Source organism: Mustela putorius, unplaced genomic scaffold (genome assembly GCF_011764305.1).
Source record: "Mustela putorius furo isolate JIRA1106 unplaced genomic scaffold, ASM1176430v1.1 tig00003858_pilon_pilon_pilon, whole genome shotgun sequence".
Lineage (NCBI taxonomy): Eukaryota > Metazoa > Chordata > Mammalia > Carnivora > Mustelidae > Mustela > Mustela putorius.
The window spans coordinates 21,583,644-21,606,383 of record NW_025422010.1 but is presented as its reverse complement, the minus strand read 5'-3'; the positions used below and the strand labels follow the sequence as shown (position 1 = coordinate 21,606,383).

Sequence of the window (22,740 nt, the reverse complement as noted above, 5' to 3'; positions counted from 1 at the left end):
CTCTTAAGCCTTATGACCTTGAGCTAATGACTTAGCCCCTTTGTGACTCATTTTCCTCATCTGTAAAATGGAAATAACAATAGCATTACCTCACCAGGGTCATGATGACCGTGAGATGAATTAACGGTTCTTAATTACTTAAAACAAGCCTGGCATCTGGTGATTGCTAAATAAATAATCATATTGGGTGGAAATGTAAAAAAAAAATGTTGTTTTCAAATCTCTTTTAATCCTTAGTGATGGATAAACTTATTCAAGGAAAAAATCTCTGGCCTGATGCTGAAACGACTTTAACACCTCTGTAGCCTTTGCCAATCTCTCCCTGCAACAAAAAGAAAATGTCGCAGGCTCTCAGCTTTGACAGAAAATGGCATTGCAATAGCACTTAATAACATGGTATATAATAACAGCACTTTATTGTCATGGCATTTCTTCTTATAGTTATCTTCTATTTGTGTCAAGTGTTTCAGATGTTCCATTTATGATAGTTTTTTATAGCTTCTCTTAAAATGAATTTTTATAAAAATTTTTAATCAATTTAAAAGAACTCGATAATCTGTATTTACTTATTTTTTTATTTTTAAAGATTTTATTTATTCATTTGACATAGAGAGAGAGAGCATAAGCAGCAGGAGTGGCAGAGGCAGAGGGAGAAGCAGACTCCCCACTGAGCAGGGAGCCCGATGTGGGGTTCGATCCCAGAGCACCGAGATGATGACCTGAGCTGAAGGCAGATGCTTAACTGACTGAGCCACCCAAGCACCCCACAATAATTTAAAGAAAATAAATAAGTAACAGGAGGTGTTTTCTCAAAGACTAGAGTTTGGATAGCTTTGGATTAGAGCACAGGCACAAAACTAGTAATACAGAAAGAAACAAAAGAGAAAGTTCTTTTCTTCAACATTAGGGTTTTTACATGGTTCTCATACACATGGGCCTCAAGCTTCTTTTTTGTCTGTGTGGGCAAAGTGCATGGTTTTGTCCGCCTTCCAAAATCCACCACTCACCTTGTCTAAGCCACAGTGTTGAATAGAAGTGGGCAGGGAGTGTGGGCACTTTGCATTGTTGCTTGAGTGGACCTCTTCTGTCTGCCGAAAAGTGTTTGGTCCAGCTATCTGAGGAGTTCCACTAATTGCCTCATTAGGCAATCTCAAAGCAGAAACAATATTTAAGTACATCAGTGTAACTCCTGGGTATATGTAGGATTTAATAGCAGATGAAGCCAAATGAGCTGAAATGGAAAATTTATTTCTTTTTTAATAAACATTCTTAAATTCTCATTAAAAATAAGACAGTAGACAATTTATGCTTTTTACCAAGATGTAGACTTTCTTAAAAGTTTAAATGCTTCTGAGCCATTTAGAGAAGTTTTGAAATATTTTCTGCAAATTATCCCAACATTTTCAAACACAGGATGTTTAATTAGAGCTTTACTTCCTCCAAACTTAGATGTACAGTATGTGAATCATAATCTCAAAATGCACAATAGTGTCTAAATTTATATGTAATGCATGCATTCATAAAGGAGAAGAATTGCCTCTTATTAATATTTAAAGCTTTTAATAATTATGTTAAAAATATTCCCAACAAGGGTTACTCAAATCCACACTTGGTTTTATAGTTGTCTAATGTAAGTATTGTCTCTGAGTCAGGGGACAGAGAAGAAACACAGCACCAGCACCCGACAGGCAATGTGCTGCCATCCCTTTGTGTTTTTTAACTGACCATATGAAGAAAGGGTGACTGAATGACAGAAGTCCCACCCACCCCCTCAAACTCAGCTGTTCTGATATTTGGAACCCCTTCCTTTTTATCTGCCTGGTCTCGAGCACCTGATTTCCTCACACCTACATTACTATTGTGTTCTCCAAACTGGCCTCTTATTAATTAATTAATACGGAATTAATTAATAAAAAGTAGGCTCCACACCCAATGTGGGGCTTGAACTCCTGACTCTGAGGTAAGGAGTCACATGCTCTGCCAACTGAGCCCACCAGGCACCTCTCCATCCTGGCCTCTTGATGTTGATCTCTCTTCCTTCCATACCTCTAAGTCAACTTGCTCTCTGTAGACATGGATTTTTCTAGAATGCTGTCCCCACCAGCGCCCTGTTGCTCTAAAATCATCTCTTGTTACCCAGTGCTTTAGGATGGAGTCCTACATCCTTAGCCCTGCTTTCCTCATGTGCACCAGTCTGGCTTCAGCCGCTTTTCCAGAATTTCCTTCTTTCCTTTGCACTGAAGTCTGCACTCCAGCAAGGTCTTCCTGGGTTTCTCACTGCTCTTACTCCCCAACTTCTGAGGCTTTGCTCAGGTTGATTGCCCATTGATGTGGCCTCTCCCAGCCCCCCGCATTCATCGAAGCTCCACCATTTGTTAAGGCACAGTCCAAGTTCTGCTTCTGGCCACCACAGTACAGAGCCAAACCAGGCTTTTCAGTCTATCAAGTCTCTCCAGCAGCACTTTCTTTCTGTGCCATGGGTTGCTGTTTAAGTTTTTTTGTGTGTTTATTGTCATCTTTTGGGTTAGAGTTGAAACTACTAAGAGCAGAAACCATCTCACAGTATTCTGTGTGCCTTGTGTAGGATGCTCAGTGAATCAGTTGATTAATTAAGGAATCATGTGCTTTGCTTATTTGGTTTTGTAAAACGATCGGTTACCATTTTGGATAACTATGGGAAGCCTCTGAATTCTTGAAGAATTTTCTGGGAAGTATATGGTATGTTGTAAGAACTAGCTTTAAGAGATTTTTCTTAGCTTTGAGGTTCTATGGAACCTAGCACCTAGTATGGTGAAAACGGGATAGTCAATAAATGTTGAAAGAAAGCACCAGTGAATGGGTGAATGAGGCACTGAGTTTGATTTTCTGCTCTGGGTCTGCTCCTTAGGTCACTGTGTGCATTAAGACCTCTCTAGTCTATACCCACAAAGTTGATCATACAATGATGTGTAATCCACCTTCTTATATTTAGTGTTTGTGATTATAGCAATCCCCAGATACCAAATTTGTATTTCTAGAGAAACTTTAATTCATAAACATGTTAATCTTCATCATCATTTCAACCTAAAATCTTTATGTTCCTATTACTTAGAAAATCTTTATGATCATATTACTGATATTATTCCTGCCTACCACAAATTTGTATTGGGGTCAGAAATGTAAAATTACCTTTTTTGAATGGGATCTGTTATTTGACTCTTTACTTTGAAAATACATGCTGGTAGAAGAGCAGATTGGTAGAAGCTTTCAGGATATTAAGTTGGCAGTATAAAAGAGTTAAGTTTAAAAGGCTGAATCCTTTCTCATAATTCCATTCAGTAGAATTAGAAAATAATCATGAATATACACAAATATTTAGCTCTAACATGTTTACCTTAACATTGTTTCAAATACAGATAATTGCAACCAACATAAATATCTGATCATAAATTAGACAAAGTGGTAAATTATATTTGATGTACCCACATAATGAAACTTATGTATTTAGGGGCGCCTGGGTGGCTCAGTGGGTTGAGCCACTGCCTTCGGCTCAGGTCATGGTCTCGGGGTCCTGGAATCGAGTCCCGCGTCGGGCTCTCTGCTCAGCGGGGAGCCTGCTTCCTCCTCTCTCTCTCTGCCTGCCTCTCTGCCTACTTGTGGTCTCTCTCTGTCAAATAAATAAATAAAATCTTTAAAAAAAATAATTTTTGGGATTTTACATAATTAATGAAATGAAAAGAGATCCATATAAAAATATATTGTTTTAACTGTAGTTCTTTTAAAGAAAAATGAGTGTGTAGAAAAAAGTATGCAAAGATTCATTTAACACAATAATTATATATATATATATATGTATATATATATATATATATACACACATGCAATAAACAATAATGAATATATGTGTAATAATGCATGTGTAGATCCCCCCAAATGTTAAGAATAGTTCTGTCTGGCAGGTGGAATTATGTGAGAATTCTCTTCTTTTTGTATGTATTTATCCTAAATTTTTAGAATAGATATGATAGTTTATACATAAAAAAAGATATGGGTGTTTACTTAATATTTTATTATCAAGCAATATTTATTTTTTGGCTCACAATGTTGTAACATGCCATATCTATTACAAAGCAAATACTCTAGGGACGCTTGGGTGGCTCAGTCAGTTAAAGCATCTGCCTTCAGCTCAGGTCATGATCCCAGGGTCCTGGGATTGAGCCCCATGTTGGCCTCCTTGCTTTTCAGGAATCCTGTTTCTCTTTCTCCCACTCCCCCTGCTTGCTTTGCCTCTCTCACTTTGTCTCTCTCTGTCAAATAAATAAGTAAAATCTTTTAAAACAACAACAACAACAACAAATATTCTAATAAAGTTCCAAGAGAAAGACCACCATCGTTATTACTCCTATGGTTAGACTCTATTGCCCTCAAAGACCTTCACATTGTTAGCAATCTTGTGTGGATTTAGGCAGTCCAATTTAGGGGATTAAACAATAAAGTTTAAGCACACCAGAAGTTTATTTTTTTTTTTAAACACGATCTTTTATAGCCTTTGCAAAAAGAGAGAGATACGTAGATCCTTAAAATATAATTCCAGGGAGAGAATTCTGATATCTGGAACTAGTAACACTAAGTAGAGTTTACAGTAGTTGATAAAAGCCAAGGATTAACTTCCTCTGGGAGGCAGATGGTGACTGTTTTCAACTACCTGGAGGGGCTTTGAGACATGGGGGATTCGATTTTTGCAACTCAGACATTTCAAATGCAGTGAGGACAAATAAAAAATACTATACATGTCACTTGCTCTTTCTTCTTTTCATGTCTCTTCCTCTGTGTCTTTTTTCTTCTCTTTGGGTTGCTCTTCTTTCATCCTTTGCCTTTTTCATCCTCTGGCCTACTAGAAATGACTGAGTTAGTACCCGCCAGAGCAAAGTACTCAGGCATGATTAAAAAAAAATAATAATAATAATAAATAATTACCCTCCTTTTTCTGACTTCCCGGCTTGCTGACATCTTTCATCAAGGTTTAGGTTTGTGGAGCCCAGTTTTCCCAGAGTAAAGTCCCATCCTGACTGTAAGTTAGGCACTTTGGGAGGTACATTAACTCTTTCCTGCCACTAGGGGACCATTTTGTATAATGCTTCAACAGACTCATTATCATTTACTTACACTGAACCCATTTCTTCCCAGGCTATGCAATGAACAGGCTGCCAGAAGGGAGTCCGTGTAAATACACCTTGGGCAGCTTCACTGGAGTGCAGAATGGGGTGAAAATGAATGACCTCTGCCCTCTTTTTATTTTTTCCCAGCTTTATTGAGCTATGATTAACATAAAACATTGTATAAGTTGAAGATATAAGACCAAGTGATGATTTGATACAGATGTATATTGCAGAATATTCACCACAATAGGGTTAGTCAATACAGCCTTCAACTCACGCTGAAGGGGGCAACGTCGTCATCGTCGTCGTCATCATCATTGTTGTTGTTGTTATGGTGAAAACATTTAAAATTTATTCTCCTAGCCACTTTGAAGAATACATTCCAGAATCCATCCTTTCTCTTCCTCATGCTTTGCTGGCATGCTCCTATCTTTGCCAAGGAGGATAGAACCTGTTATTCCACCTGTCCCCCCTGCAGTCTGGCAGGATGTTATTCAGCAGAGAGAGCAAAAGATGTGGTAGAGGCAGTGCGGTCAGGAAGCCTGGGAGAGAGCAGGTTGCAGTTTGATCTTTTCTAGGTAATTGAGACCACGTGTATCACGGTGAGTGCTGCCAAGGGAGCAAATGGCTGTTGAGGAAACAGGTGGAGAGACAGGAAGGGCTGATACAAGAAACCTTGGAGAGCTCACCGCTAGGATTTCCATTTGTATGAACAATGGGAGAGTCAGAAATCTCAAACTGTGCAAGCTCCATGAACAAGTGAGAAAATGTAGCCATTACCTTAAAAAGGGAGGCTGGCTGCTAACAGGATTGGTAAGAAGTCCCATCCAGATCAGGAAATCTGCAAGTATGTTGGGCCTGTATCTCGTGGTTATCAGATCCACTTGACCCAACTCCGTTTGCCTTCCACCTGGATCCCTGCTTTCCAGCTGAGCTACACGCCCTCCCGAGTCAGTGATTGAACTAAAGAGTGCAAAATCTGAGCTCACCAGTGGAACAAGCCCTACTTTTGCAGAGGGCTTTGTGAGCCTCTTTTAGCCTTTGAGAATTCCAGCGCATTGCTGTGAAAACTTAGGGTTAACGTCTTTTGCATTGAGAATGGTGTCACTTAGTCTCTTAGTTCCATCTATTTACACAGCAGGCAGCTTTGCATTTGGTTGTAAAGAAGAAATGCCCCAGTAGGTTTTCCTTCTATGCGGAGAAAGTGTGCTTCTGGCCCTTTGTGGGTCAGACAGAAAGCAGAAGGGTGAGCGGAGGGAAAAGGAACTCCCAGGTATCCTTGACCTCAGCCCCCAACTAAGGAGAAGCCAGAATTCACCAGTGTCTACAGTGAATATTTAATCATGCTTTGTTCTAAACCAAACTGATAGATGTTGGAAAGAAGTCTTCACATCTATTTACAAATCTGTTTACCTTACTGGGATTTTTTTTTCTTCCTCTGGAATTTGGAGAGATGAATTATTGTTTTTCTTGGTTGCTTTAGGCATCCCCCATTGGGCTCTGAAGGACTGCATGTTCTCGAAGACCCTTGCATGCTCACTGGGGCTGAGTTTGGAAAAGTACTTGAAGGAGAAGGATCTAAAACAAGCGAATAGGAAAGGATGGGGTCAGCAGTACAGCATCTATGCTGAGAGGTGAAGTGAGTCGGAAAGTGTTCAGAAAACGCAAAATGGAAGCCAGCCCTGTGATATTATTCTGACTCTCCCAGATGTGATATACGAGGTTCAACCGCAGCCCAGCTTGCTGCTGGAAGGCTCTATTGGATCTGATGGCATTACGCAGGCCATATGATTTTGGAGAATGATAAATCGAAAGGTTCATTGCTGTCGCACAAAACTGTCATTGTTACTTTAAGCTGAAGCTTCATTTGGGCTGGAGGAATTGTCCATTGCCTGGAAATAACTGCTGTAGTTGTGACCGACACCCATCAGCAGGAATATCTGCCAGCTGCTTTCCTTGGGGAGCAATTCTGCATCCCGGGATAAATACAAACTTCACTTTATTATTTTAGCTGGCCAAAGTCCTCGTTTTCAGGGGGCACTGTGGCTACGGAAGGGGTGGGTTTTGTTTTGTTTTAATAGGGGTTCACAACTGTCAGTGGGCACATTGATCACCTGGAGAGCTTGTTAAAATGCAGATTCTGGGGCTCCTCCTGCAGGAGTCTGAGTCAGTAGGACTGCACAGGGGACCTCAGGGTTCTGCATTTTTAGCAGGTACCATTTACGACGCTTATTCAAAACTAGGTAGAGACCACGCTTTGGGAAACCCCGGTTCGTGACTTTTAAATCAGAATCATCTTACTACAAGAAAGACTTCTCTTCAGCCCAGAAAGCCATTTATTTATACAGTTAGATTTTTTGAACCATTGGAACAACAGTGTTCTCAGGATAGCCCTTACTAAGAGATGTCACAACAGAATACTTACCACTATTGCTGTCCAAACAAGTGTTGACCCTGATATCTTTTAACTCCTCCACCTCTGGTAGTCATGGTGTTCCAGTGGCCCCTGCCCCTCTTTGGCCATTGATGCCTTCACCCTGAGACACAGCTCTGTCCTTGCCGTGGGACCTCCTTTTAAGCATCGGGTCTCCTTGCAGTGGGAAGAGGAAAGAGGAAGTGGTTTCTTGAAAAATTCAGAATTTTTTCCCCTGAATGACTAGATATCAAGTTTGTTTGTTTGTTTTCTTTTGTCCTCATAATCCAAGAGATACTCTTGCCCTTTCTTGCTTCTTGGGTAGTGGTGCTCCGTGTAACAGAGAGTTACACAAGGACAAAGCGAAGCAGGATGCTTGTAGACATTTTGGTGGAGAAGCAGATTGTTTGGTGGACACTGTGTTGCAATGGGAAGGAGCCCTGGACTCAGAAGCTAAAGTCTTGGGTTTGTACGTTTATTTAGCAGAGGAGGAAACAAAGGCTCACGATCGAAAAAGATTTGCTTGGAGACAGTGAGAAAGACCTGGACTTCGGCTCACTTTCGGAGTCCAGCATGGCCCTGCAGTCAGCCTTCTAGATCATCAAGGACTCCACACCCACGTCTTCCCACTTCCTAGCACCTGCCCACGGGCTGCTCCATCTGGGGAACTCACGTTCCCTCTTAGAGCTTGTACATCCAGGGTGTTCGTCAAGCTGTACATCAAGTGTGATCATAAGCTTCTGGGTACATAACTGTAAAGATAAGAGAAAATGGGTGTACCATTCTTGGTGAGTCTTGACACACAAAAAGCAGGATAATTATTTTATTAAATAATAAAAATTTTGTTTTATTTTTGTTAAAAAACAAAAAAACCCCAAAATCCTGGGCTCAAGTTTTGTTCTTTATCAACGATGTGGCAATGGGTAATTTGTGTTGTCACCGTGGACCTGGAATGGGGGTAACACTACACACCGAGCTCAGGTAGTAACGGGAAGTGAATGAAATAATATACTGGGGGGCTTTACAAGAGAATGCTACTACTCACACTTTACAACTATGGACAAACTTGTTGAAGACATTGAATATTGATTTATTGGTTTCTTATACATAGTTTTAGCCAGAGAGCACTCTGGGGCCCTGACCCTCAAGGTGTTCTATGAGCTTGAATTTATTCATCACTTCATTACTCCTCAAAGTAGGAAGAGAGGTGTCATGAAAACGTTAACTATGGAAGTCAATGGTTTATTCTAAAATCCACGGCCTGCGGATTATTTGTTAAAACAGCAGAGCTTATTCTCTGGGTGACCAGTAGATCACTAACGCCAGGCCATTCCGCTCCCTCCTGGGCCCAAACCCATGTCTATGAATGAAGCAGACCAGGCTGAAATGCACATGGCAAGCAAGTCTTCAGTTCTGTAATTCCCCATTCAGCAAGCGACACCCTGCAAGACACAAAGTCTGTCTCTTCACTCACGTGTGGACTTAAAGCTACTCTTTTCATCTGTCCAGGGGCCGCGTCAACCTCAAGAAGAACAAAGAGTGGTGCCGTTTTCTTAGCGAAGATACAACACACTCCTGAAAAAAATTCTTTTTTCCCTCCTCCATTACCATTTACTTATTTTTAATTGAGATATAATTAATGTAGAACATTATGTTAGTTTTAGGTGTGAAACCTAATGATTCAATATTTGTATATATTGTGACACGATCACCACAGTAAGTCTGGCTAATATCCATCACCATGCATTGTTTTTTTTTTTTTTTCCCCGTATGTTGCAAACTTTTAATATTTACTCTCTTGGTAACTTACAAATACACAATACAGTGTTACTAACTATCGATGCTAGGCTGTACATAACATCCCCAGGACTTATTTTTTAACTAGAATTTTGTACCGCTTGGTCACTTTTGCCCTGTCAGCCCACACCTCAAAACCAATCTGTTCTCTGTATGTATGAATTCAGTTGTATATTGTTGGTCTTTTGTTTTGTTTTAGATTTCACCTGTAAGTGGAATCATACGGTGTTTGTCTTTCTCTGACTTATTTCACTTAGCATAATACCCTCAAGGTCCATCTATGTTGTTGCAAATGGCAAGATTTCATTCTTTTTTATTTCATTGTATACATACACTGCATTTTCATTCACAGATGGACACTGAGTTTGTTTCAAGAATTCTTAACCTTAAGCTGACTTCCGCTTCCTTTTTCCCCCCTGACAAGTGCGTCTAGTCTATTGCACTGGGAAAGCTTGAGGAAATCGGAAAGGTCAGTATTCAGTTCCCTTAATAACAGCAGGGGATCCTTGGGTGTAGAGAGAGAAATTTCTGGCCAGTACTTCTGTCAAACCTACCTACCACTGCCTTTCGAACATATTTTTCCCATCCGAGTTACCATCTCTTCATTCTTTGATCCCCTCTGTCATTCACCATGGTGTTTCATGGTAGTGGTGTCTCTTGATAGCATCTTGGTCTCAAGCTCCTTAAAGGAGAATTTCTTCTGCCTCTTTGTCACTCCTGGTGTCTGGGCTGGTGTTTGGGACAGAGGAGGCTCAGAGGGGCAGAATTAGATTTTCTAAGTCTCTGTGCCTTGGCTCTCTGGCTGTCTCCTACCAATCCTCTGTCCTCCCCCAAACTGCACTCTTCCTCCTGCCTCTGCCCCTCTCTGGTTGTAGAGCTTTGAGCAAAATAGGAAACCCTTTGGACCTTGGTTTACCATTCAAAAACACGACTTATCTAAGGGCCTTGGCACACTGAAGGCACTCAACACATCTTTGTTCCTGCCCTGAGCGAACCCTTTTCAGATCGCTCGGCCATTCAGGGATACTCTCTGTCTGAGCTCAAACGTCACAAACCCTTGACATTTGACATATGTCCTATTACGGAGACTAAAACATCTTTATACATTTTATATGCTGTTTCTTTACAAACTAGTTTAATCTCATGCAAATAGAAATCATAACACTAGAGCCTTGTCTTGATATTCTTGGGGCTGTGAGCAAACTCTTTCCTTTAGCTGTCAACACCAGCGTTCTAATGGGGACAATCCTTAAACACCCACCTCAGACACACACACACACCAAATCCCACTTATCCCATACTCTGTGCAGTCTTGGATGTCACTAAAACCCAGATGTTTAATAACATGTGTTTTTGAAGCCGTTGATAATGAAAGACTGGGGTTTTGAGAAATCCTGGGATGGAAAACCTCTCTATTCCAGCCCCGGTCTTATTCAACATCCAGCCTGCAACCCCCCACCACAATTCATTTTTATCTGCCGTGGTAAACGTGCTGGGGATACCTGTGGACAGACACCCAGGCCAGGAAAAGGAGGTATTTGTGTAGTTGTCTTCTAATAAGGTCAAAGGCGCAATGCATTATACAGCTCTGTGGGCAGCCAGACTCATTAGAGCAGGAGTGGGCCGTGGGACTTGTGTGGGATATGCAGAGGCTGGGGTTTCATTTGGGGTCTGTGCCTAGTGGGTGTCCTGGACTCTCTCTGCACAGCTTGAATTGGGGGTGGGAGAACGGCAGCCCAGAGCCTCTGGGAGCCCCACAGGACCCTTTGCACTTCTGAATCTGAGGTCTGATTTCCACCCGGTGCTAACTCAAGCTGGAAGCAAAGCAAAATGCAAAGACCCTGGTGCTGTTTGCAATTTCTCCTTGACCAAATCCTGTAGTCACTGCCTCCCAGCTTGGAGGTGGGTGTTCCTGTGGGCCGTAGGTTGAGGGAAGGTGAGCGAGGCCATCGAGCAAGGGGAGAGCCCTGCAGGCTGTGTTTTGGTGCACTTAATGAATAGTGTGAGGCGAGGAGCTGAAGCCCAAAGCCTGACAGGCTGACAGGCCTGATTGCCATTTGCATGAACCGCACTCTGCCAGTGGAAGTGACTGGAGAGAGTGATTGATTTGTTTTGCTGAGGCTCCTTTGTGGTCTTCTGGGTGGATTTCTGGCCCCACCTCTCAGCCTCAAAGCCCTTGCTTTGCCTGCTGTTGCTTTTTTATTTGGGGGTAATGAAAATTTGTTATAAGCCTTCCCTTTCATCTGTACGTGGCAGGCTGTCACAGAGAAACGAGCCATTCTGCAGCCTCACTCCTGTCCAAATTGCTAAATGTTTTTTTTCCAATTGCTTCCCTAATGGGCCGGGATAATGGGAGCGGCATGCTCTCTGCCCACGCCGGAGATGCCAGCGCATTTGTCCAGCACACATGTGTGGTGGGCACCCGGCCCCTTCTGGCCGCGGCGGCCCAGCCCGGTGCAGCCGGGCACAGGCTGGTGCACCTGCCGGTGCGCTTGCACCCAGGAAGGTGCTCCCCAGCCCTGGGCCGTCGCGGAGCGGCCAGCCTGGCAAGTGAGGTTCGGCAGAGAGGGCGGGTGATCCAGGCCGACCGCCCCCCTCCCAGGCCCGGGGGCCACTGAAGGACCCGGAGGGGGCCAGCTTTTTATGGACTCCAGTTGCTGTTTTGCGGAGGGGCGGGCTCCCGAGCTCCCCACGGCTGGCTGTTTCGCGAGCAGGATGCTCAACTGTGGCTGACCCACAGCTTTATGAGCCTAAGTGCTTATCCAGGAACAGAAGTGAGGAGGTTGTGTGTGATAAGAAAATAATTTGCCAAAACTGCAACAATAAAGAGGGCCTGGTGGGATCTCTTATGGTATGAATAGCCCCGAGCAGCTGCGGATTTCTCCCTGCTTTCACAATTATTTTCATTTTTATAACAACTAAAAGCTAAATGCCTTGTACAAGCCTGGAGAATCTTGCCTCCGCTTCTCATCTGACGTTTCTTTCTCTTTCTGGGAATCTTAACAGGCACACAGCCTGGACAGAATGTTCCTTGGCATCGCGGCTTCAGCGGGTCGGCTCCTTGGCCTAGTGACAAGGGCGGCGCTGCGCAGCTCTGATGTCGCGCTCCCCGAACAATCCCCCTCGCACAGAAAGCTCCAGTTGCACCCTTTGGGGCTCGGGAACAGGTGCTCCTATTACTGCGTCCTGGAGGCAAGGAACGCTTCATCAGAAACCTTGTAATTCACAGCAGTTGCTCCGTTGACAAGGGACAGGCGCTCCCCTGGAGAATGAAGGAGGCAAACGCGGTCCTGCCTCTTCCTGCGCTCTGCTGTGTCCTGAGGACCCTCCAGCACTTACCGAGTGCCCCCATCTTTCTGCTGGGATGCTGAGTGTTACCATCATTCGCATTTATTAAGCGTCTTCTCCAAATGGGTACCACACTGGGCACCTAGACAGTTTCCCCGGGATCACAGGTCTTAAAGTTGGGCCGAACAGGTCCCCACCTGGCTCCCTCAGTGAGTGGCTGAGTGACCTAAATCCTTATTTGCTCCGGGCCATGGGGATAAAGCAGTGCCACGTCATTGGACCGTAGGTGCTATTATTAATGAGAAAATAGATATAGAGCAATTGGCAGGATGTGTGGAACCTTATTGGTACCCAATACATGTTAGCTGTAATTACCACATCTCTTCCTTTCTGAGGGTCTCTGGTTGGGAATACACACGCCACACAGGATGGCATGAGAGAGAATGTGTTCAAGGAATGCATTTAAGGAGTGACGAAGACAGCAAATGCTATGATCAGAGGTGGGGTCACTTAGGGCAGGGCAGCTAAAGTTAGTTTTTGAGAGATACAGTTGTGTGGGCAAAGCATGTTTCGAGGTTAACTTGGCTGGAATTACTGGAACAGATAAAAGAAGGGAAATGGGAGGATTAATTGATTATGATACAGGAAGGGGCTGAACTAAACATTTATTCTATTTGTGAATACAATAAAATTAAAATGGAATGTTTTTGGTGGGAGAAGTTAGGAGAAGACCGAGCAAACTGGGACACTTTTTTTTTTTTTTTTAACTGAATGACTAAATATAACATTGGACATAGGAAAATCTGGAAGGAAAGCTGACTCTGGAGAAAAGATGAGCTCAGTTGGAAGATTTGGACGCTTTGTTAGGCTATCCAAATAGATGACTTCATGCCATAATTAGGATGTGGATAACACAGGCTAGATGGAATAAAGAAGATGGCTAAGGTGTAAACCTTGGAGAATGTCAAGGATAGAGATTCAGTACATAGGAGCAGGGACTATATAATAGTGGAAAGATAGATAGAAGTTCAATGCCGTGAAGGTTGTTGGAATGGAGAGCTTCCCCAAGAATGAAGTGGTCAGTTGTAGGAAATGGTGGTAGGGCCAAACAGAATGATGACTGATAATGGGAGCTGAGAATTAGGGTACACAAGTGGAGAGATATATGTCAGGGGCAAGATGGGGAGTCAAAGTAACCCTGTCAGGAATTAGGGAGTGCAAAGTGATGGAAAAATGGAACTGCATTATGAGCTGGGAGGTTATTGAGAGGTAGGACACATGATGTGTCTACTCAAGGGACCACTGGGCATACATTTTACCCAGTCACTCCTCTGATAACAGGAGAATTAGGCAGGGGGAAACAGGGAGGAATATTATCTAGGGATTAAAGGAGCCTTTCTATAGTCTTCGCTAACTTAAACTGTTGGCTTTATCTCTGTATGAGGCAGTTCTTCTCTAGAATTTTCAGTGGTCCCCCACAATCTACCAAATACCCCCAGGAGAGCTTGTAAATCTGCTTGCTCTGTTAGTAAGTTTATATTTCTCATTTGGAAAAGCAGCTGTTACCTATAAGTTTCTTACAATAAGATTCTGAAGTTCCTTTTTGTTTGATTGATTGATTCATTCATTCATTTTCCTTTAACAAATTTTTATACTGTTCCCATGACCTACCTTGTTCCAGAAACTCAGATATAGTGGTGGATAAGGCAGAAAAAGGTGTCTTCTTTCATAGAGCTCTTAGATGGAAGGATAATAAGCATATGATATAAGATAATTTCATAAGTAATAATGTGTTGGAGCTGGGGAGCTAGTTTTGGTGGTGATAAATGGGATGATTCCTGAATGACAGGAAGGAGTTAACAGGGAAGATCTAGGATACAGGGCAAGGGATAGGAAACAAGTGCAAAGGCCCTGAGGTGGATGGAGCATGACTTGATATGTTCAAGTAACTGAAGGAAAGCTAGTACAGCTGGAGTACAGTGAGCAAAATGAAGATAAACTGGAAATTTACTTCTGGATGGTAGCAAGTTCAGGGTATGTAGAAAGTGCAGGCCAAGGAGTCTTGACTTCAAGTGCAATAAAAGCTGTTGGAGGATTTCGAGAAGTGGAATGCCCTGGTCTTTTTATGTTTGTAAAAGAACGTACTGGCTACATGGATCAGTGGAAATGGTTATGGAGGGTTGTAAGCAGGAGGATGACGTAATTGGATTGCCTTGTGGGGACCGGATCACAGTGGAGCTGGGACACATTATATTGCAGTAGTCAGGATAGAAAAGCTGATGAGGATTCATGTTGGGGAAGAAGCAGTGGGGACAAGGACAAGTGGGCAGATAGGAGATAGACTTTGGAGGTAGAGCCAATGGGGTTGCCCAAGAACTGGAGGTCAGGAATCAACATGGAGTCTTAGGTATTTTATTTTAACAAATCGATCAGATGGTTGCATCTCATACAGGGATGAGGAAAACTCAATGACAGATGTTCTAAGCACTGTGAACTTTGTAATGCCACCCCCAAGAGGGTGCCCACTGGTTTCCAGAGAATCAATTGGAATCAACCTTAAAACTAAAGGCATGTGGGGCACCTGGGTGGCTCAGTGGGTTAAGCCCCTGCCTTCGGCTCAGGTCATGATCTCAGGGTCCTGAGATTGAGCCCCACATGGGGCTCTCTGCTCAGCAAGGAGCCTGCTTCCCTGACCCCCACTTCTCTGTCTGCCTCTCTGCCTACTTGTGATCTCTCTCTCTCTTAAATAAATAAACAAAATCTTTATTAAAAAAAAAACAAAAAAATTAAAGGCATGAGCCATGAGAAAAGTTGAAAATGAATGATAGGCATATAGATGTTCATTATGTTATCTCAATATTTGTGAATATTTGAAAAGATCTGTAATAATAAACTTTAATAAATGGAATGGCATGAAGTCTTCCTTTCAGTCAATGAATACCAGTTGGCTAGATATAGGAGTCTTCACCAAGTTTTGAAATAAATACCCACTAAGAAGATTACATGAACTACTAGGAGAAAAGGGTGCCTCCTTTGGCCCACTGAGGCAGCATCAAGGGCAAACTTCACAGGTACACAAACTGCTCATGTCTGGAAGAAAAGCATTAATAGCAGAGGAATTAAATGGCTGCCAATTTGTGAACACCCAGTCTTTATGTTTATTGATTTGGGGTTCCAGTTTAGTGCTTGAGCTGTCTCTATCCATCAAATTTTCTACATAAGAGCATAGATCATCCTGGGAAGTGTGTGTGTGTGTGTGTGTGTGTGTGTGTGTGTGTCTGTGTTGGGGGGTGTAGCTCAGTTGCCTACAGTTGGAAATATGGAGACTGTGGGTTCAAATCCAACTCCATGCAGATCCACGTGGGACTGTGAGGAGCTATATGCTCACTGCTTCATTGGCCTTGATAAAGATAATATTGATCACTACAATTGCTCAGCAATGTATTTATACAGAAGTTGGATTTTAAGCCACTAGATAAAGGGACAAAATGGCATCCCACTCCCAGCATTTAAAAGCACACAGATACACCATAAAATGTTCTGCCTAATTGTGAGATTACTTTGTATTTCAAGGGAGACATTAGGGTAGAGCATGAGAGCTAGGAGAATATGTTGTCTCCTGAAAGATATTTATAATTCTTCAGGTGGGTTCAGAATAGTCTGTGTATTAGGATGAACAAGGACATTTTCTGTGTCCTTCTAATAAAGCTATTTGCTCTTGTGAAAGGTCCTGACAGTGAGGAGATTCAGAAAATTATGACATTAAGAAGTAATTAATGGAGATGTATTTCTAAATAAAAGATAGTGATTAAAAACAATGTAACAGGTGCCTGGGTGGCTCAGTTAGTTAAGCATCTGCCTTTGACTCAGATCATGATCCTGGGGTCCTGGGATCAAGCCCTATGTCTGGCTCTCTGCTCAACATGGAGCCTGCTTCCCCTTCTCCCTCTGCTTCTCCCCCTGCTTGTGCTTTCTCTCAATATCTCTGTCTTTCTGTCAAATAAATAAATAAAATTGTAAAAAAAATACCCATGTTGTAAAACATGAATGCCATTTTTGAAGGGTTGAGGTTGTGATTAAAACACAGTTTACAATCTGGGTGATCACTGTAGACTTACAATTGTCAACTATAGAATAGTTCCATTTGGGTTTGCCCCCAGTAGACTTGACAAAGTCTTCATGAAATTATGAAAAATTATGAAGTTATAATCTTTGTGCCAAATTGACCCTGTTGCCATATGTCTTGATATTTCTTAACCTCTGTGAACAGAATTTGTTTAGGTAAAGTATTTAGCAATATATTAAGAGTCTTAAAAATATTTTATTTTTTAAAAAATATTTATTTAAAAATAATTATTTTAGGGACGCCTGGGTGGCTCAGTTGGTTAAGTGGCTGCCTTCGGCTCAGGTCATGATCCCAGCGTGCTGGGATCGAGTCCCGCATCGGGCTCCTTGCTCAGCGGGGAGCGTGCTTCTCCCTCTGCCTCTGCCTGCCATTCTGTCTGCCTGTGCTCGCTCTCTCCCACTCTCTCTCTGATTAAAAAAAAATAATAATTATTTTAAAAAATTTTTAAAAATTATTCTTAAACATTTTTTACAATTATTTAAAAAATTATTTATTTGGCAAACAGAGATAGCGAGAGAGGAAACACAAGCAGGGGGAGTGGGAGAGGGAGAAGTAGGCTTCCCACTGAGGAGGAAGCAATATGTGGGACTCAAGATCCCAGGACCCTGGGATCATGACCAGCCAAAGGCAGACACTTAACCAACTGAGCCACCCAAGTGCCCCAAGAGTCTTAAAAAATGTTTTAAACTAGGATCCCTCTTTATATGATAATTTAAAGAATTAGAGATACAGCCAAAGATTTAAATATAAGGATGGCTAATGAAGCATTGTCTACAGAAAACAAAACAAAAAAACCCTGGCAACATTTTTTACAGATAATAAGACTTATTGAACAAGCTATGATGTATATACATAATGGAATAGTATGTGGTCATTAAAAATGCTCAGCGAGTGTAACTAATGATTAATGATAAGGGAGATTTTTCCTGTTATAATTACAATACTAAGTAATAAAAGAAAGATATGGAAGTGGGTATACATACATATATATATATATATATATATATATATATAGTACTGCTCAATGAAGTAAAAAAATAAATATATATGTTTGTAATAGATACATACACAGAAAATATACCTTAATGTATGAGGTACACAATGGATATGTTTACTTTAAATATATTCAGGGAATATGTGTATGTTATGTATACATATATGTATATGTAAATATATGTGTATGTATGTGTTTGTTTGTTTAAATACATACAGAAAAAAGACTGGAAGGAAATACACCAAAGAGTTATTGTAATCATCCTTGGATGGTGCAATTATGGGTAGATTTTTCTTTATTTCCCAAATTTTCAGGAATGAACATGTGTTACTTTTATGATAAAAATGTTATTGTTAATTTATAAAACAGGACTGACACCACCATGAAAAAACAATGTAAAGTCAAGCTTTTGATGCAACTACCCTAGACTTGCTCCCCTACCATGTGAACATTTGTGGATGTACCCATATGTGTTTCTTTTTAGTGTCAGAATTTAGCAAGACAGATTGGAGCCTCATCTCTGCAAAGCCAGTTCCTCTTGCTCAAGGAGAATATTCCTTGTTTATGCTGCAGGCAAAACAACTAGTTTTTTTTTTTTTTTTTTAAACCTCAGGTCTATCGTGAAAATGAGCCATCTGTGGCAGCCAGGGTGTTTTTCCCCAACCTAATAGCACCTTTCATACTGAACTCTTGGGCTTTTCCAGGCGCTTCTGACAGCTGCAGAATGATTATGTTCTTTTTCTTTTTTTAAAAAAAACTGGTAGAAGATGGTATACTGGGAAACTTTGCATATGAATGTAGTGTTGGGAATTAAAAAAAAAAAAACAAGGAAAGCAAAACAAGCCCTGTGGTTGGGTTTGCAAAATGCCACATGGAAGCCCAGTCTCTGCTGACCAATCCTTGGCTGTGGCGAGCTGGCCTCGTGACACAGCTTCTTCACTTTAAGAATGGGGAGAGGTTCTCCCTGTCATCATTTTTTTGTAAATATATTAGATTGTATCAAATACAGAATAGGTATATGGAAACTTTTATTTGATTTTAATTTATTTATATTTTTAAGATTTTATTTATTTATTTGAGAGAAAGAGAGAGCACACAGCAGCAGAGGGAGTGGCAGAGGCAGAGGGAGAAGCAGGCTCCCCGTTGAGCAGAGAGCCCAATCTGGGTCTCGATCCCAGGACCCTGGAATCATGACCTGAGCGAGGGCAGACACTTAACTGACTGAGCCACCCAGGCGCCCTGGAAACATTTTATTTTAAAAAATGAAAGAACGGATGAAGATTGAGTTAAGGGAATTTCTTCCTCTGGTGACTGGAGGACCCACTTTTCCAGCTTACCCACTTGCCTTGGGGAGGGGCCATGCAGATGCCCCTGCTCAAGAGAAGGGGGTGGGGCACCCCACATCCTCATAATACAGGGATAGGTCCATCAGGATGTCCCAGATATTTTAAGCAACCCGAGAGTTAACAGTTCCTTCCCATCTATGAAAGAAAGCAAACATGCACCGTCACTGGTGTTATTCTATTAATATCGCATCCTCCTACCTTCTCTGATGAGTCCTTTTCAAAGTCATGAGGCAAGGTTTGCCACAGGCTGCTGACTACAGCAGGAAAGAAACTGGACGCCAACTTTGTGGCAAAGCAGGTTCCAGACAGTCCTCTGTGTACAGGACGGGGCTTCTCCATTTTCCCCACGCTGTATTTCCCTGCCCGCCTGCATCCTCAGAGTTTTGAATTTTGGCAGCTTTCCCTGTGATGGAAGGAAGCTGGAAATAACTCCTGCTCATTTTCCTTGACTCGTCGGTGTCACTCCATACATCATCAAGCCGTGGAGATCGTGGCTCACGGGGAGCCTCCCCCTCCAAGGCAGCTGGAGAAACCCGTAAGGCAGGCTAAAGCTTAATAAACCCAAGGCTCCTCGGCTAGCTTGGCACTTCCTCTTAATAGTGAAACACATCTTTGACAGTCCACAAAAGTCTCCCTTCTGGGCCTCCTTTGTCTAAACTTAATATTTCCTGTATTAAGTCTTCTAACAATCGTCGTGAGGAAGGTTGAATGCTAAAGAATTCAGAATCAATTAAGACTCCTCCAGGAAATCAAAACCTTCTGTTAAGCTGTAAAATGCTCTGGGATGAACTGGTGTCACCTGATAATATTGCACCAGAGATGTATTGTAAAGCCTGATGCTCAAGGCCAAGTGTCTCTTTCTACAAAAGCTACAATCCCCTCACCACATGAAGTTTATCAGCGCTAGAAGAATAGAAATAATGAGTGATTATACACCACCTTAAGTGACGGTTCTTTTCCCTAATATCAATAGAAAAGACTTTCCTCCTTGTGACCACCTCCACGGCTCTTAGGAAGAGATGCCGCAGTGACAATGAGAAGGTAGGGATGTCCCGCAGTCTGTCGTGAGTGTCTGATAGTGGGGTTCTTTTCTTAAAGTATAATTCTGAGATTAGTAGCTACAGATTAAAGGACCTGCAGGATTCCAGGCGGTCCGAGATCAGGAGGACTCACAAGTGGCAGAACGCAAGGTCAAAGTCTTGATGGGCAGCCACAACACCTAGGTCCCAGGGAATGACAGAACATTTACCTTTAAATCAATAAGTGAGCAGAACCAAGAACTTTTCACAGAAAAATAAAAATTTGCCATGAGAATTCCCAATGAGCCATCAAAGTTATGCTAAAAAGAGGCCCAGTTTATGTAACCTTCCCAACCTAGAAAGTTCCATACGAGACAATTTGAGAGACAGTGGTGAGACAGGTAACACAACTTGGAGTCTTCCCAGATTTAGGAATTCTAATACATGAACAGAGAATGTCATGAGAAAATGCACTTGAATTTCAAAAAGGATCATCAACACTTCTTCTTTCATCAGTCATTAATCATTGCCTTTGTGTTCTTTTTTAACATGGTGATCAGACGTGGGACCTCCAGGCTTCCTCCACAGACTAGACTGGAGAACACGAGACAGGTATTCCCAGCCCAGAGTGATGGCTAAATGCTTGTGCATGTTTCCTGTGCTGAGATCCTTCATTAGCCCAGCTTGACTGTTTCGGGGTGGTGCTGCTTTATCTTTAACGGGCCAGACCTCATTTTTATTCCCACTTCTGGGAAGGACTGTTTGACTCACGTGAAACTTTTCTGGGCTTTGTTAGTGCAGCAAGCATGTTGCTTGGGCCGGTAAGCAATTTCAGTAGTATATAGGTGGTTAATTCCATTGCCAGGCCATTGAGCTCTCTACACGGTCAGTTTGCTGTGTGCTCACTTGCTGTATATACACAGAGCACACGGCAGAAATATGCACCTCCTCTCAACGCAGCGCGCAAGCTGTTAGCAATCTTCTTTACATTACCTGAGGCCCACTCCATCACCCCTTTCACTTAATATGATAGATTGCAGGACGTAATATAGAAAAATGTAGTGTGTGTGGCATATAAACTCACAGTGCATATCGGATTTAATATACAATGCACAGAAGCCACTCTATAATACATAGTCAAAAAGGCTGCACGCTGCTGTATTGATGCCGGGCCCGGTTCAGGAGAATAAGGCAAGTTTCCATTGCCAGAAAAGAGCAGAGTATTCAATTTCTCATCTAGTATAGAGTATAAATAAAACATGGTGTACGGTAATACCAAACTGCATGAAATGATTTCCCTTAGTACATAAACTTATAGCACCCCAGTCTTTGCTTCAAGTTGAATTTTCCCAGTTCTCTCGGATGGCAATAGGGAATTGTCTGACCTTCTACAGCAAGAACTTCCCACTTAACAGATTCTGGGGCTCCGCTGGGCCTCACGCTAATGGACAGCCATTAACCGTCTTGGAGCTCCTTAGAATTCCCTGGAGCTTTGCAAGCTGAGTTCCTGGATCTCTCCAGAGTCAGGAGTTGACAGGCAGCTGTCAGTCAATTGAAAATTTCTTAAAGCTATACCCTGTAGCAAATAAAAGTGCTCAGTATTTATAATGAGAAAAGATGATTGTGCCAACACTAATATGATTTAATAAAAACATTAACTCGGTAGATGTCATCTTTAAGTCTAGTTATCTCCAAATAGATGTCTATGTATTACGTAGTGCCTCTTATTTATAGAGAGCTATTGATTAAGTTCCTCTGCCATTCTTGAGCACAGTCATTTCTGCCTTTACAGCCATGCCTTGAGAAGGGTAGCTCTCAGTTACAGAAGTCCCCAATTTCCATGAAAGTCTGTGAAAATGAGACAAAGAAGACCTTTTCTAAAGCAAATCTTAAATTATATTAACATTACTGGTTTCACAGGGTTGCGTGGTCTAAAGGGACAAGAGGACTAACGCCAGAGACTTTGGAGATGAGTCTCATCTTGGTTCTTCCTTCAGTGGGCAACTTACTGTAGCTTTGTTAGCCTTGCTTTCTCCATGAGTGTGGTTTGGGCAGCTGACGCCCACGCTGCGTGATCCATTGGTTCAGGTCTGGGTGCCGCTTAAGAGTGTGACTGCACTGGTTTGGAGAGGTGGGAAACAGCCAGGGAGGGGTTTTTTCTTTCGGGCTTCTGCAGAGATGTGAGTCAGTCATTCTTTTGAGAGTAGCTCTCAAGCTGCTGCCAACTGGGTTGTGAAGTCATGGTTAAGAGGGAATTTTCAGTGGCGAGGGCTATTACTCTCTAATCTCGGTGATTAGAGCACAATGTCTTTTACCTTTCATATCACGAACCTTTTGTCACTGTTGACTCTAAAATATAGGAAATAGATATCAGCTGGGAGTGAAGGAATTAAGAACTGTCCTTGCAAATCTGGGACTTCCGCTGACAGAACAGATCAAGGACGTAAATGAGTAGGAGATCCTGATCGTTATTTTGACTTGTTGCTGATAACGCCGGCTAACAGATCTGCTTAATTAAAGCCATGGCCTTTTTATGGTCAGTTCTTTAATTCTAAATGTTCTTAATCTAAAATAATTTCAGATTTAGAGAATGCTTTAAGGGTAGTGCAAAAAAATTCC

General features: G+C 42.1%; 1 long non-coding RNA gene across 1 annotated transcript in view; it reads left to right on the top strand.

Annotated features, from left to right (window-relative positions):
- Nucleotides 1–22,740, top strand: part of LOC123387670 — a 75,169-nt gene that overhangs the window by 32,493 nt on the left and 19,936 nt on the right. Inside the window, exon 3 of the long non-coding RNA XR_006602180.1 lies at nt 20,682–20,733. This is a non-coding gene — a long non-coding RNA (uncharacterized LOC123387670). The remainder of the gene's footprint in view (nt 1–20,681; nt 20,734–22,740) is intronic.